We start from the raw sequence: 18,044 nt of genomic DNA on the forward strand, positions 1-18,044 counted from the left end.
CACACACACACACACACACACACACACACACACAAACACACTTGGTCACAACACTGCATGTACCTCTGAGCAAGTGCTGCAACTTCTCATGTTTGTCTTGATTATTGAAACTAAGTTTGAATTCAGGTGGCATGGTGGTGTGGTGGTTAGCACTGTCGCCTCACAGCAAGAGGGTTGCTGGTTCAGCATCTTGTCCAGGGTGTACCCCGCCTCACGCCCGATGTCAGCTGAGATCAGCTCCAGACTTTTCACTACTTTTACTGTATACTTGCAAATGAAGCTGTGAAAACCAGCACTGTGATCTGCGCTGTTGTCTGTTAGTATATAGTATCCCTACCCCCAAGCATGCATGTGTGAATTTGTGCTTATAAGTAAATGGCAGGTAGGCTGGCACAATTTTTGTCAGTACTGGATAAAGTAGAACGCATCCGGGGACTTCCTGTCTCATAGCTGGATGGGACACTGTAACTAATGGTCTGGTGTCAGGCCACGGATAATGTATGGCTCCACAAACTGTTAGATATATAGGATATGGCCAGCGTGTGTGTGTGTGTGTGTGTGCGCACGGTGATGAGTGATATGCGGTGTGTGTGTGATAGTGATATACAGTCGTTTGTGTGTGCTTATGTGTCTTGGCATGTGCTCACATGCTTGGCTGGTCATGTGTGCAAGGAAGGATGCACCATGAAGATATTTGTCAAATATCCAACATTCTTTTACCATGCAGGAATTTAGGCCTCTGCACCTCCTCTCATATGGCTCTGATGAGTAGCTTTGTTAATAATTTATAGGGAATTCTACATGGTAAGTTATTGTGTTTCTGTGAACACATTTATCTTCATAGTGACTAATTTGCCCTGTGGTGTAATGGCACTGAGGGCTTTGTAGGTGTAATGGGAGTCAATTACATTTTTTGAAGATGTGACTGCCCCAGCGTATTTATTTTTCTTGCACATGCAAATGTGCATGCAGGTACTGTAGCACACACACACACACACACACACACACTGCACAGATTTGTGAACAGTTGGAGTTCATGTGCATGGTTGAATCTCCTAAGCTTGAGTGAATGCAGACGCTCCATCCCTCACATGCATCCGCCTATTTATCTAAGTAAGCTACATGTAAGCTGTTATTTATGATAAGACTCTGGAGAATTATGTGATCTTAGCAGCTTCTATTTTATTATTGCTCTAATATGCATTAAAGATAGCTGTGTATTCTCTCCTGGTGGGTTTGTTCATCCATATTCATGAGGAGGGGAGAATCTGAGGTTTGCGAGGTTGTCAGTACATTAATCTTGGATCTCTCTCTCTCTCTCTCTCTCTCTCTCTCTCTCTCTCTCTCTCTCTCTCTCCATCTCTCTCTCTCTCTCCATCTCTCTCTCTCTCTCTCTCTCTCATGTCTTTCTCCGATGAGAGATTAGATAGATCAAATGTTGTGTAATGTAATGAACAACTGTGATGGGCTGTCATGTCTGTATAATCTCACTGCAAACAACTGGACAAGACTTTGTGTGACATTCAAATAGCAAAAGTTGTGAATACAACATAGAGACTCATTTGATAATAATGTGTTATCTACTTCACTACATATATGGCTATGTATGCCTATCGGGTCTCAAAAGTTTTGGACTTCTAGACATTCATGTTTGATGATTAAAACCCAGTGGGTGCAAACTTTGAAATAGACAAACAGGAGAAGGTGAACAGAGACAAAACTATTTTGGATAATGTGTATGATATATACATGTGTCATCAAGAGCTCTTATAGTTTGCTGCAAGCAATGAAACAAGCAGTTATGAACAACAAACATACCATAATTGGAGAATGGGACTTTATTACAATTTATGACCGTAACTGCAGCCCTACTTAGTGTCCCTGTTGAATGGGATCGTACAGGATGAAAAGAAATAAGCAGATGTCTTTAATAGATGCAAGAAATTGGATGACACTGGATGAAGAGAAAGGATGTGGGAGGAAGGAAGAGAAAGATACAGAGGAGAAAAGGAAGACAAAGACAGTGGTGGAAAAAGCAATGGAGAGATCACTCTTACCGCCATCCACCCATCCTTCTCCTCCTCCATCCCTCCTTCTTGCTGACAGAAATTCATTAACTGAGACACGTTCGCCTTCAAGTTCCTCCCTCAGCAGCTGCTGTCTCAAACACTTTATTGAGTTATCGAACAGAGAATATATATATATGACAAATAGAGTCAACAGACTGGGCTTTGGTTTGCATCCTTATCCAAACACTCCGTGTTTACTCTAGGAAATCAAAGTATAAATCTGCTCCTAGCCCACATGCAGATCAATAGCCTGCTTCAGATACCTTCAGGTGCCTGTCAACAAACACACAAGTCATATCATTGAATACGGAAGTTCTTCCTCTCCTTCAGCGATTTATTGCAAAGCCATGGCTTTGTATAATTAACCAAGGGACCTGTTTGTCATTTGCACAGACAGAGGGTGTTAGAATTGGGAGAACACAGTTAGGCTAAATAATATCACTCTGATATAAATATTTCTTGTCTTAAATGCTTGCCCGCACATATTTATTGCATTGGTCTTTGCGTTGGTATATGTCTTTTGGAGGGTTAACACCAGGGCAAATTACCATTCACCAGAGGAGGAAACCCTTGAGACTCCTCAAGACACACATCTGCCAGACTCCTTCAGAGCCTCGTCCTCCCTCAGGCTGTATGGATGTCTGTCAGCATAGTCCCCTCCCGCCCCCTCTGTCCAAGGGTGAGAGGAATGTATGAGAGGGGGAGATATGGAGCAGCAGTTTGACCAGAGGGATAAACAAAATGGTTAATTTTTCGAATATCAGTTTTGACAGCTACAGTTCTTGTCCACAGGTCTAATTGTGTATGTACAAGCTGTCTGCTTATGTCTTAATTAATTAATTAATTAATTAATTTCCTGTATGCATACAATACAGTACAATGTACTATATATAAATCTCTCTCTCTCTCTCTCTCTCTCTCTCTCTCTCTCTCTCTCTCTCTCTCTCTCTCTCTCTCTCTCTCTCTCTCTCTCTCTCTCTCTCTCTGTCACTGGATGAGTCAGCATGTTGTTTACTGAAGCTGTTGTTGAAGCAACCACAGAGCCTTACCCTCTGAGTCTCAGTGTGCCTCATTAGCTGCTGCCATTTCAGCTCTTGTTCCCTTGTTAATCACCTCAGTCGATCACCTCTGTGCAATCAGTTGCATATAGTGATTGAGTGGGGAAAGCTAAAAAATGCAGCTCAGTGTAGATTTAGGCACATTGTCTGCAAACAAAGAGTGTGTGTTAAGCCAAGAGAGATGTACGTAGCTTCCGGTTCTGAAAACCCTGCCTTAAACATGCATTTTTTTCTAATTACCAGCAGGGGGTGACCACTGGTTTCATAAATAAGTCTGATTCAGTCATTATGGTGCTACTCTATGTAATTCTCTACCACAGGTACTACAACAGTATATATATATATATATATATATATATATATATATATATATTTATTTTTATTGCCTTGTTGTAATACCTGTTTTTATGTACTTATGTAATACATTTTTATTGTTTGTTTTTGTCATGTATGATCTTTTGATTTTAATTGTGAAGCACATTGAGTCTGCATCTGTTGTATGACATTTTCTATGTAAAGAAAATTGACTTGACTTGATTGTATAGAAATCAATGGGAAAATTACCGTATTTCTCACTTGATTTATTATCTCAGAAAACATTTCCTAATGAGTGCATGGACTACATTACTAGTTTAAAGTATTCAAAAGGCCTACAACATAATGTTCATTTAGTAAATTATGGTCCCATTTATACTAAAATAGATTATAAAGCAAGGTAAACTTTAGGGTGTGGCTACCTTGTGAGTGACATGTCGCCATCCTAGCTGCAGGATAGAGGCTAAGTGATACATATCCACACTGTGTACATAAAAAAAACTGTGAACTTACTTTTGGGTTGTCAGTGTTAAATAATTTGAACTTTCATCAAAGTTGAATGTAACATTGTGGTCACCTAAAATGTCCATGTCAGTACCTTGTTCACAAAGCCAATGTTAGATAGTTAGCATTAGCCTGGAACTCAAGGGAAACTGGCACCGGCTCTGTGTCACTGCAGCGAACAGCACCAGTGACCAGAGCTCCCCGGTCTCCCGCCAGTAACAGTCCACCATTACTTAGGTCAGCCGGTTGAAAAATCAACAGTTTCCCTCTTTCCCCAAATAATTCAGATTTTACTGTTTTAGTCTACTGTTGACTGTTTTACTGACTTTATGGCTTTTTCTATCAGACTGTTTTATTGACTTTATTGCTTTGTCTGAGATCTGATGTGTTTTATTATGACTATGTTGCTGCTACAGCTTTTGTGTTTGTTATTTACTGTGGATTGGTGTCTGAAGCAATGGACCAAACACATGTTCCTGTAGGGGACAATAAAGTTGATCTGATTTTGAAACTCAAAATTAAACCAAACAAAAACATTTATAAATCAATCGCAATTAATCAAGAACTCATAGCACACTGGATCTTGTTTCTTCTTCATACAAATGGTAAATGGACTTGTACTTAGATAGCGCCTTTCTAGTCTTCTGACTACTCAAGGAGCTTTCACACTACTTGTCACATTCACCCATTCACACTGATGACAGTGGACAATAATTTCAATAATAATCAATAATAATTACAAAATTTCCCTCGGGATAAATAAAGCTTCTTGAATCTTGAATCTTGAATCTTGAATCTACATACCATCTAATCTAATCTAACCATTCACACCACATTTACACACCCAAGCTCAGCATGGGGAGCAATTCGGGGTTCAGTGTTTTGCCCAAGGACACTTGGACATGCGGACCGGGGGAGCTGGAGATTGAACCGCCGATCTCTCGAATAGAGGATGACCGACTTTTTTTACTAAGCCACCTTGAATAACCTTAAATTGTATATTTACTGTATGCATCCCACACTTTTACACATTTAATTCAAAGAAAATATGGTATTCAAATTTCTAATTTTCTGCCAAGGGGATTTTTTACTTTCACCCAGGTTTACATTTTACATTTTTTCTTACACCACTTTTTTCATAGTTTACCCTTACATAAACGCACGCACGCACACACGCACACACACACACACACACACACACACACACACACACACACACACACACACACACACACACACACACACACACACACACACACACACACACACACACACACACACACACACACACACACACACACACACACACAGACGATTCAAGTACGGTTCCTTGATTGTTTGGAGATATTGTTTGGATCTTTAAAGTTATCTTACTTAATTTGTTTCTTTTTCACCACTGTACAGTATCATTGTTGCTAGACTACAATTCATTCAGTGCATGAGGTACAACACTTTAAAAATAGAACCATTGGTTGCAGAAAACACATAGACCTGCAAAAAGCAGCATGAAAAAGCCACTTAAGTACAGTAATGACAGCACTGATTTTTCTACTCCTGGTTGCATTCAAGCCACATTCAAGTGAACTTCAAGGAATCCATCCTTTCCTGCTCTGGAGCCCTCATCCTGGGTGTTAAACGTTCTTAATAATTAGGTGACAAGAGGGAAATTTGACTACAACACATTCTCTTACAAGTTTTATTGTCACATTTTGCCCTGAACTTCTTTCCAGGTGAATTTTAAAGGACACTTGAGTAATGATGTGCAATAGATGCTCAGATTTGGCGTGTGTGTGTGTGTCTGTGAGTGAAGACATTGGTACATAGATAGTGACTGAATGAGCATCATTAGATGAATGAGCGGTGAGAGGTGAATGAGCATCATTCAGTCTCTGTCTAATATGACCTTGTTGTTTTCTGCCATGTTCTGTTTGAAAAATTGCATTATTCAATAAAACGCAACTCTAATATATATGAATACACAAATAATGATTGTACGCCCCTTGGGTGTAATGAAAAAGGAAAACTGAAATGAGACTGAAAATTATCTCAAAAAGGCATTTAAATGTTGTCAGTTTAATGTATCACCATTCAAGCCCATTACTTGCGACAAGCAAGGAACAAGACAGACAAGACTATTTTTGTTTAAAAAATTTTTTTTAATTTAGAAGCGTGTTTGTATTCATTTTCTTTGCTCACCATTTATTCTGAAATTTCATGTTAAAGCAACACGTCTTCTCATTATTCATGTCCACATAGCTTTTAAATGTTGTCATCTCATTGTAAATATGTAAACATTGCTGACACTTCATTAGAGGTGAACAAAAATAAATTCATGACTTGCAATTTAGTCTGTCAAATTCCATATTCTCATCAGGCCTAAAGCTGACTGCTATCCAAATAACGTTACGGGGAAATTATGATGATGGTACACCCAAGGTAGTAAGCACTAATACCTTTTCTTTTTATCTCATAAAAAATGTTCAAGCCTTTTTTAAACCTTGTTTACTCTTAAGATGTTTGTTGTTAAAGCTGATGGATTTGCTTTACTTCTATTCAAATTAAATGGTTCAAACCTTCTCAAACATGTACTACTATTTTATCTGTAAACTTCTCTTTGTAGCACTATAATTTTATCCTTGACAGTTATCACTTATGTATGGACATGTGCTGTCTCGTTCAAGGGCAGTCTGCTCACCTGCACTTCATCCTTGGGCGTAGATTCCCCCTGTTGAGTTGAGCTGACCTCAGTGCAAATGCAGATGAGCATGTGGCCGTTGCCAACCTGAGATCAAGACCTTTGCTCCCTTTGGTTCAAACATGAGGGGTTATTTTACCAACCTACAGTTGTTTTTGCTTTTTTTTATAGGATGAAAATATGCTCATACGTTTTCTGCCTCTCATCTGTCTTCTATCAGCACTCTGTCAGTCAATGAATGGATGCAGCAGTTCAGAAGTCACACTGACCTTGACAAAAACAGCTCTCCTCTAGTAACACTGCTGCATACCAATGTCCCTATGTTGTTGCTCTGAGATGTGAAATAATATATTCAGGTTGTATTCTGTTAAGTTGCTATCTACCGGCAGAAAATACTTGAATAATGCAAACAGGATATTTATGCAATCATATCTCCCATAAATGGCTGGTATATTGACCAATATAGCAGGTGACTCAGTTTATTATACAAAAGTTGTGGTGTGTCCATAAACTTAATAAGAATAAGAATAAAAACAATATAAATAGGAGCATCTCAGTATTATCAGCAGTGCTTGCAGACCTTGTGAAAAGGAGAGGTTATGTTTATTTCTATACTTTTATGAGAAATTTCTTCCACAGCATGTCAGCCCTTTTGTAATCAGTGATATATATGTCATTCCCTAATTTTGCTAAGCACACTAACCTTTCATAGAACAATGTGATAATGATGGGTTTAATGTCACGCTGAGGGCAGACAGAAGAATCATCTGAGAATCACACAAAATATAAGGTGGAATAATAATCCCATGCACAATTATGACTGACAGGAGGTTGATTGGAAAATTGGACAGCAGAATTGACAATGCTAATATCATTTAAAGAGTGTCAGAGGGGATGTTTGATTAAAGGTGAGAAATAAAATGAAGAAAAATCATTAATTTATGCAGTATTTTCCCAGCCAAGTTACCCAGTTACTGCAAATAAAGAAATGCTGACATGTTTGTGAATTTAACACAGCCTTTCTTTCTTTCTAAATGACTTCTATATCAGCTGATGCTAGATATTGCAAAATTATCTCAGAAGATTGTTGTTCTTGCTCTTTGGCACTAAAAATCTGCAATGTAAATAATACTAATGTTAGGAAATCCTATCAGCTGAGCTTCTGTGCATATCCCTTCATGTTATTTCATTGTGCCTCAGAAAATCAGTGTAACCACAGTCAGCCATGCATCTGACTGCCACAGTCTAGTTCAATATGCTGCAGGTTTCATTTAAATGAATTTGCTACCATTTTTTTTGGAAAGCCAGTTAAATGTCATCCCTCATTTTGTCAAATAGTTTCCATAGGTGAGGATAATCTCATGACTACTTTCTGAGATCAATTTTAGAATCATTTAACTCTCTGGCAGCAAGTAAACCTTAGTGATGGGAAGTCCTGCCCTTTTAAAAGATTCAGCTTTTTTGGCTCGGCTCCCAAATGGCCCTTCATTTAGTATCACTCGGACTCTTCGTATCAGCAATGTGAATGGTTTATGTGTTGGTAAGCAATTTTTCATTTAGTGTTTTTATAAAAGCCTTATTTTTATGCTTCATTTTTTTTTTCATAACACAAAAAATACACAGTAACTACTGTTTGAGCTTGCATTTTAATCCAGCTGTGTACCTGGGCTATACCACTACACTTGCTATCTTTTGAGCCCCATCCCCTACCCTCTTTCATATAACTATATGATCCTGGTTTGTCCTTGCATGTGATTACCCCCATGGTGTGCCTATGAAAATAAAGTCCCGACCCTGCCTGACAGGAGTCAGCTCTCCTTATACGCTACAAAGAATTAGCTCTTACGTGAACAACACATCACTAGTAAACCTGTAACATTCATTGACATGACTGTGGAACTGATCCATTTCAATTTGCCATTCAGTGAATTATTCACTTCATCATAGTGCAGTGGCTTGGAGTTCACATATATTTTTTCCAGCCTTACCAGTTTGGGCCTTTTAGCAGTTTAAATGTAAAGATGTGAGGTAAAATGGAGACAGTTTTTATTCCTGTTTGGACCTAATTTCCTTCTTCATGTGGGTTTTCTTTGAGTGCTGAAGTCTTCTATTTCACAGGAGTTGCAAACATGAGAATGCAAATTCTAAATTGCTCCTGAGTGTAAGTACGTGTTTATGTGTGGGGCAGCAGAGGGATAATGAAGTGTCCAGACTGTGTTTCGCAGTACATGCTGATGATAAGCAAGAACAGAAAGTGGATGAAAGGTTACATTACAAACACAGCTTTATAAATATAGTTAGAGAGGGAAACAGGACAAAAATGAGTTTATGTTTACCTAACAGTATTACCTATGAGGTTGTTGACTGGCACCTCAGTAAGAGAGACAAGTATAGATTGCTCTTACGACTGGGATATAGTGAAAGATAGAAAAGAAAGGTGAATAACTTAAGCCTGGACTGGTAGAGAAAAGAACAAGGACTTGAATGAGGAGAAGACGAGTGGAAAATGTGCCTACTGAGGCGTAAAATTAGCAATTACTTTGGGTGTCATCAGTAATGACTATTTCAGTCAAGATATAGGGGTTAATGTCCAACAGTGAGACTGTAATTCAGCCGTTACACCTGTGTTCAATCAGCCGGTCAGCAGAGGCCATGATGGAGCACAACCTGGCTCAAAAAAAGCACCTATGCACCGATAAGCCAAGATGGCTGCCATCTGCTGGGAAAGCTTTCAGAAGCAATTTATTTTTTAAGACCAATATGCTGACCTTGGTTGTGAACGAACAAATTTGTATGAAACCACATCGCAGGTTATATTCCTGTGTGTGTGTGTGTGTGTGTGTGTGTGTGTGTGTGTGTGTGTGTGTGTGTGTGTGTGTGTGTGTGTGTGTGTGTGCGTGTGTGCATGTGTGTTTGTGCGTGTGTCTGTGTGTGCATGTGTGTTTGTGCGTGTGTGTGTGTGTGTGTGTGTACATGCATATCTTCGGGAGTGTGTTTACATTTTGCGGATTTTTTCTTTTACCTTCACAGGAACAAGTGCAACAGCTGAGCCTTGGAATTTAAAAGGAGGTCAGAAATGCAGTTTGAGTTGAACATGACAGGTGGAGAAACAGATTTACTGTAATTTGGTCTTGAATACAGCGGGAACTTAGGAGATTTGACTACCCATGATCCAAATGTTTAATCCATCCATCGACATAAGTGTATTTACAGTTTGTAATTTCAGTTTGTATTTTGCTTTTTTTTCTCAGAGGTGCCTTTCCAAACCTTATAAAGAAAGGATTGTGCAGAGTTTCTGGATATTTTCGCTTTGACATTTAGACAACCACCTTCATGTCTGGCAAATCTCTTCACCAAAATGGTCCAGCTCATTTGGTTTGATTATTCTGCAGCTCTCATAAAAAATAACCATCTGTCCTTGGTTCTTAGAGGAAGCGCTTTTTAAAATCCCTACGCTTTAATTCATCACCATGATGTCACATCTATCACCGTGGCGACGGGAATACAAATGAGGTGGATGCGCACTCAGTGGCCCCCTGTAAATAATTTACTGTTTTGTTTTATTGGAAACAGAGACACAACATTATTTTCTGCTAGAACTCCCCTTGGCCAAGGTCTGCAGACACATTCATCCAGGATGCACCATATAGAAATTTAAATCTCGTTTTTTTTGTGTCTTTATCATGCATTATCTCTCGAACAATTAAGGAGGGTTCTCTCATAGTTTGGACACACACTGGAGTGTTGTTAGTGAGATGACTCGATGCATCACAACTCCTCAAAGCCATATGGTGAAAGCCTACAGTAGATACATCATGTTGTATTAGTTATGTTTTAGAAGCCAGATTAGGACATGTTCTGTTCTCTCTTTTGCTCGAATGATGAATTACATGTTATCTTGTAGCACAGGGACACTGGCACAAGGACAAACAAAATATATATATATATATATGCTTATGTGCAGTCACATCTAGGCAAACATCCAGCTTCTGCTCTCTCCATCACCGTTCATCACCCTGCCCCCTATACTCCAAGTCACTCCATTTCTATTCAAGCTGAATTTAAAAACATTCCTTGGCAGAGCATCTAGCCAGCATTTAAAGTGCAACTCTGGGCGTTAATCCTAGTGCACCAGTTCACTGACAGTGCTGATTATAAAAGCTTTAATTGCTAGCTTTAATTACCCAAGCATCACCGCTGGAGTGACAGTTTTAGAACTCTCCACTTTCTGCACCTTTAAACTTGCCAGCCGGTCGTAATCCTGTTCGGAGGGTGACAAAGTGGAATTGGCTGTAGCCATGCTCCACAGTTACTTTTCAATAGTGCACAAACCATCTAATCAAACCTTATGAACTAAAGCACACCCCAAGCTATGAGACTTGAATTACACACCCTGTAGGGACCCTATTTTCTTATTTTCATAATCTTTAAAGCTGTACTAATCAATATTTTTATATTAAAATGGGCCCAATGACTGACTATAATGTGAGAAATTTAACTCCCGGGGGATTAACACACAATTGTGGTACACAATATTGTTTACAGCCCGCATCGTTACTCTTTTGTTCAGTCTCACAACACTAATCAACCCCTTTTCCAGATGATAAAAGATAAACCAACTGTATTTTACCTGTGCAGCACAAACTGCAAATAGACAAAGCTCGCCACTGACTGGTGAACATAGTGTAGCAGATGCTACAGGGATACACATTTCCCTAAGGATTTAGTAGTGACCAACACATAACATTTGTCAGGTGGCCAGAAACATAAATCCAAATCAATTATTATATTGCTTAATGTATGTTGATGAGATATGTTAAGTCCAACATATTCACTTTTCAAGATAATAGTATGAGATGTGTTTCAGCATGCTGTGCTACTCCCAAGTAATCAGAAAATCAATGAATGCAGAGAACAGCATATGCTCTAGAAACATCTATCTTCATGTGCAGTCTGCTCGCCATACAATTTTGTGAATCCCAACACTCTCCATTTAAGAAAATACACAACTGTTGTGGCTCCATTTCCTCTTGTTTCCTGGGCCCATTGGGCCAAGTGCTTCTGACATATCTATCGTTCCCTGTCTTGCCCGAACCATTATACCAGAACTATCCACCCGAGGAAAATCAATTTGTCTACCTCTGACGCATGCTGCACATCCGTCACTTCAAGCCCTGGATCGCTTGTTCATTTACAGAGAAGACTTCAACTGGCCTCAAGCGTGTGAAGGAAGTGGGCCAGCAAGCTAAAGAGCAATTTAACAAAAAGATGGCCAGAGCAAACCTCAGCTGACAGGCAACAGAAGTGAAACAACAATCATACATACATACATACATACAGTACATTTAAATGCACTGTGTTCCTGTAGGTTCAGAAAAGATTACAGTCACTTTCAAGGTGGACTCTATTTTCTTAATTTTTCCATCATGGTGATCTTTAGAACTACACTTATTCTGCAATTCAATCTAAAAGGGTCAGAAAAAATTGTTGAAACCATAAAGCAGTCACATATACCTCCAGTCACTGGCCATGGAAAGCCCTTTTATAACCTTGCTGCCTTTAATCAAATTGCTTAATACCTTGGATTGTAGTCATTGAGACATATAATTCAATTGCAAATAGGGAGATGTATTTAACACTCAATGTTTAGGACTGAAGTGACAAATGGCCATCTGGGTCGTCATCACCATTGGTTTGTAATTTGATAATGAGCATAACAATTTACAATGTCATTAGAGCATTTTACTTTTTTGTGTTACTGCCATCAGTCTCTATTTGCATTGTGTGTACAAATTGTTACAACAGAGAGCTACAAACATTGTCACTTCAAGTTAGCTTTTTATGAATGAATTGTGCAAAGTAGTAGTGTGCATCTTCCAAGTCCTAATTAGTGCAACAACAAATGAGTGTTTAGGCTCAGTGCCATTTTATATGTTACAATAAAGCCATCATCACAATAATCATTCCCAAAGCATTTGTTCAGATCTAACAAATTGTATCTGTGTATTACATGAACCCCAGTTACATTCTTAAAGGGACATTTCAGTTATTTTAAACCTGGACCCTATTTCCCCTTGTATTTCTGTGTAAGTGACTAATAGAATTAACTTTTTTTTTTTTTTAATCGGTCCAGTATTGAGTGCAAGTGCTACAGCCTGACTGTCTTGTACTGGACTGCAATATAATTGAATGGGACACCTGCACACCGTCAGTATACATCACATACTAAAAGAGCTTGTTTTTTCCACTGACTGACTGCTAAGTATCTGAAGAGAATATAAAAAGATGGTGAAGTCTCAAATTGTGCCAACAATAAGTGCAGCTTCACCTCACATAGCCTTAAAGTTCCCTTTGGATGCAGACAAACAGAAGTTGTGGCTAGTTGTGCTACACATGGATCCTAACACTCAGGATACACTGCACCTTGCAGACCATCAGGGTGTCTCCTGCCAGCCACAGAGGAGAAGAAATCCTACCAAAGTACATTTTCCTAAAAAAAAAATGCTGTTCCAAGAGTCGAGAGCTGCAGACAGAGTGGAGGTAGGCTAATGCTATTAGCTAAAGTTAATTTAGCTACGCATGAAAGCATGGCAGGATAACAGTACCTTCTCCATTTTTTCCATAATGTAGTCAGAGACTGTCATTGACAAAAACAAGCTATTTCAGTACACTACATTGACGGACACAGTGTTTAACAACAAATCCCAGCCCTAGTGTATATCATGGAGAGCATTATGTGCTGTCTAATAATGATCATAATCCTGAGCTACAGAAGCTACATTTAAGGGGTGAATGATGATAATTATATTGTGGCTGTTTATAAACAGCATTATTATGAACTGATATGTGAAAAAATATGAAAGCTTTTGCTCGCTGACTCTCTCTGAAACCTGTTCATGACAATCTACATCTATTGTTGTTAATGATGATGAGAAGTGTAATGGGAGAAAAGTGAACTGGAGTCATGCAAGGATGCGATATGTGCTTGACTTCATTTGAATATGCTTAAGCCCTGCAACAGTGATTCAAAGTGACATAGTCTTTTGGGTGGGAACAGTGCACTCTTCAATTCCCTCTGTCACCTGTCAAAGATTAATGATGATTGGGAAAGTCTTAAAGAGGGATGCTTGATATATGTTGCATTGGCTACACGTAGAAACAGGGATCATCAAATCAGTGTTGTCATTGCATGTGGTCCTGGATAATTTGGTGAAGGCATGCACTATTACAGCCATAAAAACAGCAGATAAAATCCTATTCAACAAATGGAGCATGGCAGGCACAATGTGACATTGGCATCACCACAGTTAAGACATCGTCTCACAGCTTAAGCCATGCTCTAAATATGAAGTCTTAACTAAATCTCTCAGCTTATCTGATAGCAGACACTTCAGGGAAAGTGCTGTGGCTATGAGTTTTCATCCCCACTGTCTGATTTGTAAGGGCCACCTTCTTTGCTGACACTCCTCACTACCTCTCCTCTCCTCTCCTCTCCTCTCCTCTCCTCTCCTCTTCTCTCTTCTCTTCTCCTCTCCACTCCTCTCCTCTCCTCTCCTCTCTTCTCCTCTCCTCTCCTCTCCTCTACTCCATCACCTTTTCCTCCTTCTCTTCATCCATATTACCATGGTCTGTTACTCCCTATCTCCTGTGGGGATTAACAGGCTAAACAGGGAGAGGCGCAGTAGCATATGGTAGACCGTTCATCCTCGGATCGTAAATTCGTCCATGATTGAGGGGAGTGACGGCAGGCACCTACTGGGCAAGCAGGAATTCTGAGGCACCATACCAGGCAAAATGACCTCAAACTGACATTAAAGCAACCTTGAGTGGGACTTAGTGTATCAGCGCTCTTGCTGGAACATGATGATAAGGCTCCAGATTAACAGTTGAGACTGGGGGGGGGTGACACCATCTTTTGGCGATACAGGAGATTATTAGAAAGAGGAGATACAAGATGCACACATGTTCAAACACACATTCGCATGCACAGTGCTGATGAAGACGTTTGGTCAGCAGTAGCCAGCAGCATTTATTTTCATGTGATTTACTTGGAATTACTGTGTTTTCTATTTGTCATTGGCAGGCCATTTAGGCAAGGTGAAGAATGTGGGTAGAATTCAGAGAAACGCGGTTTAATGTTCCTAATGCAACACCATTAAAGCCTTCCCTGAACGTGTCACTTGAGTTTCACTTAGAGTTTTTCCCAATTGCTTCGACACATTTCTTGAAACCTTCCACAATTCTCTCAAAACTGTTAACACAAAACCAAATCTTCAAACTACATTAGCAAACCACCGACTCTTCTGGCAAAATCAAAAACAATTGAATCATCCTCGTGTGTGCCGGATCCTGCCTTCACCAGACTCCATATCTATGTCACTGCAGGCCAAGTCCATTGCATTGCATTGCAGGACATTTTTCCTGATATAGGGGTTTTGGGTCATAGACCTTACACTGTCGCTCTTTGTCCTGCTTCCATCATTGCCATTACATGCACAAAAACATGCTCTATCACAGTTTTAATTTTATTTGAAATTATTGTACTTGATCTTGCCTTCTCTTCGTCCTCATCCACGTACAGTACTCTTTTTCCTCTGCCTCTCAGATTCCTACCCATTTTTGGTATCAACATTCAACCAATCAGTGCCGGCCGTGCACTCTGAAGTGTCTTATATTTCACTCAGTATGTTGGTCTTTGCCAAAAGAGTGAATGATTCGATAAATGGGTTTAGAGCAGTGAGCATTTGGTTCAGAGAATAGGGCTTTGTGTTTTAGTAATTGTGAATAACTGTAACAATATGTTGAACATAATCAAAGATGAAAGTCGTGCTCTGGTGTTATAAAAACCAAGACATTGTACTTATTTTTGATGTATTCAGTTTATGATCTTGCGTCCCCTTGTAAGGGTGCCCGGAATCTCAGATTGTTTATCACTATTAAATGATTCTACAGACTTTTTTTTAAAGACAATTCTAGACGGACTAGTGTGAAGTGATGCCAGACACTGTACTAACAAAAAAAAAAAAAACTCATACAAGGAAGCTATTTTCTCATCTCTTTTATGCTAAACTGACCCCATTTTTTTGTCTCTTTTTGCTTTCTTTGTCTTTCTCGGCTCAGTGGCTGTGAGCCAGCTCAGTATCAGTCCTGCACCTCTGATGGAAATGGTCCTGGACTTATCAGACCTCTGCTCTGTCAACAGAAAAGATATAGATGTTTTATGTTCTGTATGAAAATCATACCAGCTCACTGTTAAAGGAAGCTCCATGGCTTAATCAATAGAATAATTGCACGTACGGAAAATAGTATGTCATGCGTGGCAATGATTGGACTCTGGTGTATTGTAATCAGTGCAAATGTGATTCAGTGACTCCTCTGGCTGAGATAGGGGTACAGTGGATAACTATAGATGACGTAAAGAGAAGGATATAGATGATCTCATAAAGCAGACATGATGTTTATTTATTTAGGCTGTAGACTAAATGAGCACAGGCACACTTGACCAATAAATGAAATGTTCCTAGTTTCGGCCCTCCCACCAAGTTTATTCCTTGGTGTTTAATTAATTTCATATTCATAATATTTAGCATTGAATATCAAATATCTGTCTATTATGCCTTTGTCCAATATTGGACTCAGCACGCCGTCTATCTTCCCCAATCGATGAAAGTTGCAATCATTGTCTGAATGAAGCTATTGTCTCAACACGGATCTGCTGACCAGATGTTTTTTGTCTTTATTTGCTTTTAATGGAGATGAATGAACATTTTAACACGTTTCCTTAAACTATAGCTCAATTCCTCAAAACTCTAAACAGAAAACTGAAAAGAGTTAACCATTTTGTCAAAACTTCACAAAGACACAATGCACTCAAAACCATGTTCTCTCTTGTAAAAACTGATTATTTCCACCAGAACCATGTGCACAGCTATCATATGAATATCTCAAGCAGAGCATCAAAGAAACACTTGTGTGATACATTTAAAAAACTACCTTCAAGATGATGTTTACGTATATGCCAGTGTTTCCAGGTGGACAAAGAGAGCTAAATGATATGATTTTTGCAAAAATGTGATTTAGAATTTCGATTTGAGAGTAAACACTTCAATTGTGCCCAGAGTCTGGAGGCTTCTTGTTGATACATGAGCTTCATGTTCAGAACTGTCTGTCTAATTTCTTTTTTTGTGTGTATACATTTGAGAAAATCTGTAATAGAAGTGATACAAATAGGTATGAGGCACAGCTAAGAGCTGTCCATGTGTCCGTCTGTCCATCTGTCCATCCCATTTCAGATACCCCTGGAGGGATTTTCTTCAAAATTGGCACTAATGTCCACTTGGACTCAACTCCTATAGGGTCAAAAAGGCAAAAAGGTCAAAGATCAGGGTTGCATGTCATCCCATTCTTGTGAACACAATGGGCCTCATTTATCAATCTTGCGTGAAAACGGGCGCAGATCTGAGCGCAGAATTGGTCGTAGGAAAGGACCCATGTGTGATTTATGAAACATTTGTATCTGACCAAATTCAGCGTACGAATGAGCGAGCCTTGATAAATGCTGCGGCTGAATTGGATCGTCTTTAACATGTTACGCCCCTAAATATTCCTGGTTCGGAGGCCTCGCCCACTGAGGTCAAACACGGAGAGGAAGAACGCTGGTTAGAAAATAAACTTTTCCGACACACAGATCGGCCTCCTGACATCCGAGATGGAGCAAAATAAAGATGTGCTTTTTGGCATTCTTAAGAGTGGAATAAAAGGGGCCCATAAAAACGCTGTAACGGCAGCGCTCTACTGTGACCCGAGTGCGCCTGTGCGCACTGTTGGACAGGTGTAACCCAATTAAAAGCACACATTTCACACAAAGTCTATTTGGACAAAATGATGAAGAGATGACGCTTATATATCCAGAAGGTCAACTTTACTGTTACATCATAATACTCTGAAAAAAGCTTTTCTGGAAATTATATAACGCCATAACTCTGTATCATAAGGGGAGACATGTAGTCGGATACTGATTGGCTGACACAAATCTTTAAACTACTGTTGTTTTATAGATCTTCTCTGCTGACAGGTTTAAGATGTGTGTGAGACATCAATGATTTGCCCCAAAAAATGCACTAAATACCTTTCATTAAATTCCTTCAGAATCTATGTATATGTATGTAAAATGCAACTTCACTGATTGGCAGAGGCATACAAACACAACGTGGTAATTCTAGTTTATGTATATAATGGCTAATGGTGGTTAAGAAGAATACTCTTAAAGTTTCAACTCAAGGGGGAATTGCAAGGGTTTTCTGCAGCTTCTGAGTCAAGGCACATCAATAAACTACCGCCCTCAATAAAGTGTTGCACTGAATGGGAGCAGAAATATAAAGAGAGAAATCCTTGGGCAGTTTT

Source organism: Echiichthys vipera (assembly GCF_963691815.1).
Source record: "Echiichthys vipera genome assembly, chromosome: 4".
Lineage (NCBI taxonomy): Eukaryota > Metazoa > Chordata > Actinopteri > Perciformes > Trachinidae > Echiichthys > Echiichthys vipera.